This window comes from Myotis yumanensis, unplaced genomic scaffold (genome assembly GCF_028538775.1).
Source record: "Myotis yumanensis isolate MYYU_CA2020_CCGP unplaced genomic scaffold, mMyoYum1.0.hap1 SCAF_17, whole genome shotgun sequence".
Classification (NCBI taxonomy): domain Eukaryota; kingdom Metazoa; phylum Chordata; class Mammalia; order Chiroptera; family Vespertilionidae; genus Myotis; species Myotis yumanensis.
In genome coordinates, this window is record NW_027223768.1 from 8,754,628 (window position 1) to 8,762,115 (window position 7,488).

Sequence of the window (7,488 nt, forward strand, 5' to 3'; positions counted from 1 at the left end):
CAAGCTCCTTGGGCAGGATCATGATTTACATTTGTCATGACTCCCCTGGTTAGCACGGTGATAGAGATGCTAATTGGGAGGAGGGGAGTCAATCCAGCGGCCTGATAGCTGGTGGACCTCCCTCCCCAGTGGGGTGGGACTGTCCCCCCTTTGGCCACAGGGATATGCAATTCCGCAACAGCTGCCCGGCCCCTCACCTTGGCACGGAGAGTGCAGGCGCCCTGCTCTCGTGGAAAAGTTCACAGCCTCCTTCTTCCTTCTCCTGGAAATTCCATAAGACACAGAAAGTCCTACAGACACCAGTTGTTGGAGGAGGAGGAGCTGCTATGCGGGTAAGGAACCAAACACTCTGAAAGCTGCCAGGACAAATGGCCCTCCTCGAGAAGTGCCTTATTTAGAGAGCGTTGCATAACGTTTTCTGAAGTACGAGTCTGAGGGGAAGCTGCCTCGGAAAGAAAACCGCCGGAGAGTAGCCACAGGTCGCCTTTTACCAAGATATTATGAGGCAAGAGAGAGATGCATGTTTCCTTTCTTCACCCTAAACATCTCTAGTTCTTCCAACCATTCCTAATAAAACATAGTTTCAAGTTTCCAAAAAAAAAAAAAAAAAAGATATTATGAGGCAAAGAAAATGCAGATGAAGAGACTGGCTAAAATTCTATGTAAATGAGAATGTTCATCACAGAAGGTCAAAATATAGACTTAGAGAATGAAAGGTGGTATTGACTGACCTGAAGTGAAGAGGCATCAAGAAAGGTACCGCCCCCCCCGCACCCCCCCAGATCAGTCCTGCCGAGGGAGAACAGGAGGGGAAGGGTCGCGTGTTGTGGAGTGCCCACTGTGTGCCAGGCCCGGGCTGGAGTCCCACCGGCAGCATCCCCACTGTGCACTGCAGCCCGGCAGAGAAGGTACTACTGCTATCTCTTTTCCAGAAGAGCAACTGGGATCAAGAGATGCTGTCCTGCATCTCTGTCCCCTGGTGCTCATCTCCGTCCTCTCTGCTCACCTGGTCCAACATCCTTCCTGCAGTCAGAGGCCAGCATGACCGCCGCTCCCTTCAGAAGCACAGCCCTAAGGGGGCCTGACTCTCTTGGCATCTCCCATCTCCGTGGGGATTCGACACAAGGTTGTGGCACCCCAGTGTGCTCACCTCCGAGCCTGGTCTGCTCAGGTCCTAACAGGGGATGGAATGTCACCGGAGTGGGCAAATGAGATACTCAAGTCACTGTAACCACACCCCAGAGCCACAGCGATGAGGGCCTGAGACAGCACCTCCCTGTACCCCGACCTGGGCTGAGCACACCTGGCTTCCACCAGGCAGTCCTCCTGGGCGCACCCTGGAGCAGCATGCAGCAAGCAGACAGTGATACGCACCACCGACCCTGGCTACTGACCCAAGAGCCAAAGGAAGACGGCATGGCAGCCCCTCTGTACCAAACAGCAAATACTATGTGGTTCCTGGGAAGGTCCCGTCGCTGGGGGCTGTGACTGCCCTCCACGTGGCAGGGTTTCTGTGCGGAGCTCGGGGCGTCCAGAACCAGACCCTCCGCACCTGCAGAAGCCACCTCAGGCGCTGCCCGAACATCGCCCTCTGCTGAGCCTGGTGGCGGGCTTACAGGGAAACCCTGACTGACCCTGACTAATTCTACTAGTACTGCTCATAACAATAAAAGGATGCTCCACAAGTGGAAGGGGTTGGCCAAACTCTTGGGCAATTCAAAAAGCATCTGCTAGTCCCACCTGACAGACCACAGTCTCCGCCAGTCTCCTCCTTACTGGGATCTCACTGGGGCTCCCAGCCTTTTTTATTTTTATTTTTATTACTTCGTTACAAGTCAACTCTCCAAACTCTATCAGCCCTACCCCTTCGGTAGTTTTCTCTCTCCTACTACTTGGGGGTAAGTAGCAAGTAGGCCTCCCTGTAACATCCTCCCAGACACTCCTTTTGGCCCTTGACACTATGAATAACCAAATGGTTCACACTGCCCTCCAGGGAGAGGTTGGGTCAGAGGTAAGGATCCTGCGAGCTGTTCTCCTCGAGAACAAGCCCAGCGCTAGAAGCACCTAGAAGCACCGTCCCTCCAGGGCAGCATTGCCAGCCTCCTTTTTTCACTCCAATGTCACATTATTGGTTCCCATTTATCCTCACAGCTGGGGCCCAGGTGTATTAATTTGATAGCAACATGTACCCACGTGGCATTAAGTGCTGCCAGTGCCGGGGAGGGTCTGCTTCCTCATCCTGTCATTTGGGAAGGAACCTCCTGGTGCCACAGTGTGACCCACTTAAGGAAGGAGGAGAGGGTCTCTGCCCAGAGCTGCGGGCACCCCGGGCAAACCTATGTTTTTAGTAGCAAATAGCACAGATAAAGGCCACCACGATCTAAAGCAGCCGTGGGCAAACTACAGCCCGTGGGCCAGATCCGGCCCGTTTGAAATGAATAAAACTAAAAACAAAGAAGACCGTACCCTTTTATGTAATGATGTTTACTTTGAATTTATATTAGTTCACACAAACACTCCATCCATGCTTTTGTTCCGGCCCTCCGGTCCAGTTTAAGAACCCATTGTGGCCCTTGAGTCAATAAGTTTGCCCACCCCTGAAACCCTGCTGGCCCTTCTCCCCATTCCCTCTGGTTTTGTTTTCGTGTGGCTCATTTGCAGTCACACTCCACTGACAAAAGGCAAAGGATGAGGCCTGGTGGGGCGACAGCACTGACTTTCCTGCCAGTGGCTTCCCAGACCCTGAAATGCTGATTCTTGGAGAATGGAGCCCAGGCTCCATTCTCAGTGATAAACAGATGCCCAACATTAAGGCCTGGAAGAAAGGGCCTCGCGGGTAATTTCCAAGGGTGTTCTGAACTGGGAGCAAATTATCCTTTTAATAAGCATTTAACCATATATGGCATGGCAGAGAGGGGGTAATCTTCCGTTGTCACCCTGACTTCCGTCATTCAGTAGCGAAGGTAGGGATACTAAGCTTCCTGCATTAGGTAAATAGGTCATCCTTACCCAAGAAGCGCCCCCAACTGCCACTGGCCCCATTGAGAAACACGAGTAATTCAATGCACTGGTCCTGCCGATTGGGAAATGGAAGCTGAGAAGTTCAGTGACTTGCTCAAGGGCACAAAGCTACTTTCCCTCCTGTTTCAAAACTCAGGAAACGACCACAGGAAGTTACCTAAAATACAGGAGGAAAATATCAAGGGATCATCCTGCGATGTTTCAATCTGATTCCTGCTGTGTTGGAGGCCAGTAGTCTACGGCGACTTCTCAAGAGCATGTACCGTAGCCCCTAGGAGGATACGGGAAGCATCACGGAGCACGGAACTCTTCTTCGTTGTACGCTGTCATCATTCTGGTCTTGGCCAAACTTTGTGGCTGAAGGGCTCTCCGCCTCGGCTCACATGGTGACAGTCCTTGTGCACATCCACCCAAAGGCCGGGGACCCCGGGCCTCCGTGTCTCCAGCCCCGCTTCTGCCTCAGGACCATCTTGGCTTTACTGCTCTTTGGAATGAGGATGTTAACGGTTTCTCCACGGCCAGAAGGCAAGTTTCCTGGGAACGGGTTGGGGAAGGGTCCTCCATCTCCGTGCGTTTGCTTCCTGCCTGCCCCCACCGTATGCTGTTCTGTAAAACTGGTCCATCACGGAGCTGGTTTCTCAGACCAGCCAGGCCTGCGAGCTGACGGTTCCGCCGAAGGTTTGTAAGATCAGAGGCGCCAGTTACAGAAAGACAAACCCTCTGGGCACACGGGTTGTTTGCTCAGAGATGTCCAGGCATTTTAAGAAAATCCCCTGCAAGCCTGCCACTGCCTCCCGAGAGCAGAAAGTGTTTGCTGCCAGCAGAGGTCTCCAAGACTTACCTGCTCTGGGCCCTGACATCCCTACAAGGTCTTTTTGGGAGAAGACAAATGGCCGGGCCTCTGGTGCCGGGTGTGGCACCGATGTCTGCGTGGGCGACTGCTCCATGCCCGGTCCGGAGGGGCAGGAGCGCGTCTCCTTTGCAGCTTCTCTGGGGCTCCATGCAGCTGCGCAGCGAAGGGCACTCCTGGAATGTGCAGCAGGAGCGCTGCTCGCATTTGAAAGTGAAGTGCGGTGGTTCTCATCAGTTTCATCTCAGCGGTGATGAGAAACTTCCCTGAGGCTGCAGCCCTGCCCTGCCCTCCCTGCTGCTGTCGCAGCTGGGCCCCCTTCCTGGCCAAGGCACAGATTTCTCCATGCAAGAGAGAGCGAGAGAGCCGAGTGTGAAGCTTCATCCCCTCCGCCCTCTGGCACTCTGGGTAGGAGATGTGGGAGGGCAAATGGGACAAGGTGAGACCCTCACTCTGAGAACGGCTGAGGGTGCAGTGCTGGGATGCCTGCCCTGAGTGGACCCATTTCCCAATTCGGTAGTGGGGCTGGGCTGCTGCAGGGGTAAGGCGGCTGCCCAGGGAAGGCGTGGCACCAGAGCTGGTTATAAAATCCTCTGTTACTCCTCCAGTTCTTTCAAACACGTGTCCCCATGCCCCAGAGACCCTCCTAACATGTTCCCCTTCCAGGCTGCCCTTTTTTTCACCTGCATACAAATATAGGGAAAGCCTGGGGGAGAGGTTTGGTAGCCTGTGCTGGTAGCCCCGCCCCTCTCCAAGGACCCAAGTGCAGGAACGCTCATTTCTTCCCGGTGTCCATGCCAGCAAGGCCAGTCTCAGCCCCCCCGACCACTCTCACTGCCCCCCGTGACCCCAAACCTCTGGGAACGCTGCCCGTCATGGAGTGACAGTGGGGTTGCCCAGGTTGCCATGTGACTTAGTCCACAGAAGAGACCCATCCGGATCTCAAGTGGACTCTCTAGACCAGTGGTTCTCAACCTCCCTAATGCCGCGACCCTTTAATACAGTTCCTCATGTTGTGGTGACCTCCAACCATAAAATTATTTTCGTTGCTACTTCATAACTAATTTGGCTACTGTTATGACTCGTCATGTAAATATCTGATATGCAGGATGTATTTTCATTGTTACAAATTGAACATAACTAAAGCATAGTGATTAATCACAAAAACAATATGTAATTATATATGTGTTTTCCGATGGTCTTAGGCGACCCCTGTGAAAGGGTCATTCGACCCCCAAAGGGGTCGCGACCCACAGGTTGAGAACCGCTGCTCTAGACTCTCTCCTGGGGCTCTGCAGAGGCGGAGTTTCAGGCGCAGAGCATGAAGCCCCTGGAGATAAGTTACCGTAGGCCCTCCAGCAGGATCCTGACTTTGCAGAAGGCAGCTGGCGGCACATGTGGGGGAGGAGGGGCTGGCACGGGCAGTGGGTGCGCCCAGAGGACGGAGCCAGGACATTAATCAAGGGCCTTTTCTCCAGGATGACAGACAGGGCAGAGGCACCCCGGCGAGCACTGTTTTTGCTTTCCAGCTGGGAACGTGCACTAAGTTGTTCTTGAATACCCACGGCACCCAAAAGGCTTTGCTGTAATGCTCTTCAATGCACGGAACACCCATAAATTATCCTTCCCACTCTCACAACTTCCAACCTGGAACAACTTGGAAAAACCAGCCTAGCAAGCAGGCTCCTCTCAAATCTCAGTTCGCAAGAGAAGAGAAAGTTCAAGCAGAAAGCACCTTCCAGGAGAATCGCAGAGATTATTGTTGTTGAAAGAATGAGGAAAGTCGTAATGGAACAGCGCAAAGCCTCTTGTTTGCCTTGGCTGAGCGATGCCGCTCTCTGGCCCCTGGGTCCTCAGTCTTTGCTGCCTGGACCAAGGCGCTGCCCGCCCCACCCCTCCAGGCCAGCTTCTCACACACCTGGCAGCAGACAGCCGGTGCCCAAGAAGCCCGGGCCGAGCCTGAGCGACCTCGGTCGGTCGGGGCAGCTTGATGGAGGCCCCTCGGCCCGCAGGCTTCCTCCATCAAGTTCCGGGGGCCCTCCCTCGTGAATCCCAGCCCTGCAGCCACGCGCAGAAGAGCCCACAGACACTTGCTCCGTTCCTGGCAAGGTCCAGCGCGCCCTGCCCTCTGGTCCCCTCACCTGGGGAATTTCCAAACTCGGTGCACAGCCCAGCCGGTGCACACGCCCTCCGGTGCAGACCACGCTCCTCTGGTCCAGGCGCGCTCCCCTCCCGCGCGCATCCCTCTCGCCTCCCGCCACCCCGCTCACTCGCTCTCCCTCACTTGCGCGCTGTCCCCTTCTAGCCCCGGAGCGGACAGTCCCTGGCACCGCCACGCGGCTACCGCAGGCGCCAGGGTGGCCTCCGGACTTCGGGCCATTGGGAGACTGTGAACTCCGCCACCGGAAAGACCGCAGCTCCCCACGACTTGCCCGCCCGCCTGCCGAGACTCCCGCACCCCAGCACCCACTGGAGACGCTCTTCTAAGAAGCCTCGGGGTGCACGGAGGTCTGGTTCGTGGGGCCGGGATGTCCCGGGAGCCCGGCCCCGCCGGCCCCGGCCCGCCCCGCCCCCGCCCCGCGCCCTCGCGGGGGCTCGCTCCAGCCTCCGAACTCACCCTGCGCGCTCGCTCCGTCCCCGGCGCTCTCTGCCGAGCGGGAGCGCCGAGCAGCTTTTACACTCACTGTCTGAAATCCTTAGCCCCTCCTCCCAGACTCCTCCTCACTCCAAACCCGTCCCGACTCCATCGCTCCCGCTGGAGCCCCACACCTGTCTGGGCTGGGCCGAGAGGTCCCACGGTGGTAGATGGTCTTGGGGACTCGCAATCGATCCTTCCCCGAAGGGCTGCTCCGCTCCGCCACGGAGGGTTCAAACCCCAGAGGTCAAATGGAAACGCACGGGGGTGAAGGGGCCGCGCACTCCGAGCGCAGGCGGGGGTTTTCTGGGGCACCAGGCAGTGGTGCTGGCCAAGGTGGCCCATGGGCCCACGGGCTGTGGGTGGGCGGAGTTGCCCCCGGCTCCCCCCGCCCCCACCGACTTTGCCTGCAGCCAGTGCCTGGGGGTCTGCCTGGTGTTTACCATCCTGCCTTAGGCTTGGGTTATTCCTCACAGTCTAGAGAGAGAGAAGCCAGGGTGCTTGTCACCCCCGGGAGAAGCGAGCACCCAGAGGAGCCCCGTAAGATGCAGGTGCGGGCGCTCCTCCGGCTGGAGGGCGGTGGCCCCTAGCACCAGAACCGGCTGGAAGGATTCAGAGCCTGCCCTCTCCTACCCCAGCCCCACAGGAGCAAGTCAGAAATATCCCCGAAGTCAGATTTTTCACCAAATGTAATCATGTTCTGGGCCCGGGATTCATAGGTCTTTCAAAGTCATAGCCCACTTTTTTTGGTGTTGAACTCAGTCAGATGTCTTCACTTCCTCCCTGCACACTGTGTGCTGAAGCCCTACCCTGTGCCTGGTGCAGGGAGAATGGGATGTGGGGAGGAAGAGGCTCCTCATGGTGAAGGTCACCCTCGGGGACGTGGATGTAGTGCTATAGGGGTTCCTGTTGTAAGTCCCGGTGGAAGGCACTTGAGCAAGGTGAGGCTCTCCGTAGGCACACAGATTGGTCTGAGGCCGCC

General features: G+C 56.4%; 1 protein-coding gene across 1 annotated transcript in view; it reads right to left on the bottom strand.

Moving 5' to 3' along the window:
* Positions 1-6,545, bottom strand: part of NGF (nerve growth factor) — a 49,161-nt gene extending 42,616 nt beyond the window's left edge. Inside the window, exon 1 of the mRNA XM_070395975.1 lies at positions 6,489-6,545. The gene's annotated coding sequence lies outside the window, so the exon portion shown is untranslated. The remainder of the gene's footprint in view (positions 1-6,488) is intronic.
* Between the last annotated feature and the right edge of the window lie 943 nt (positions 6,546-7,488).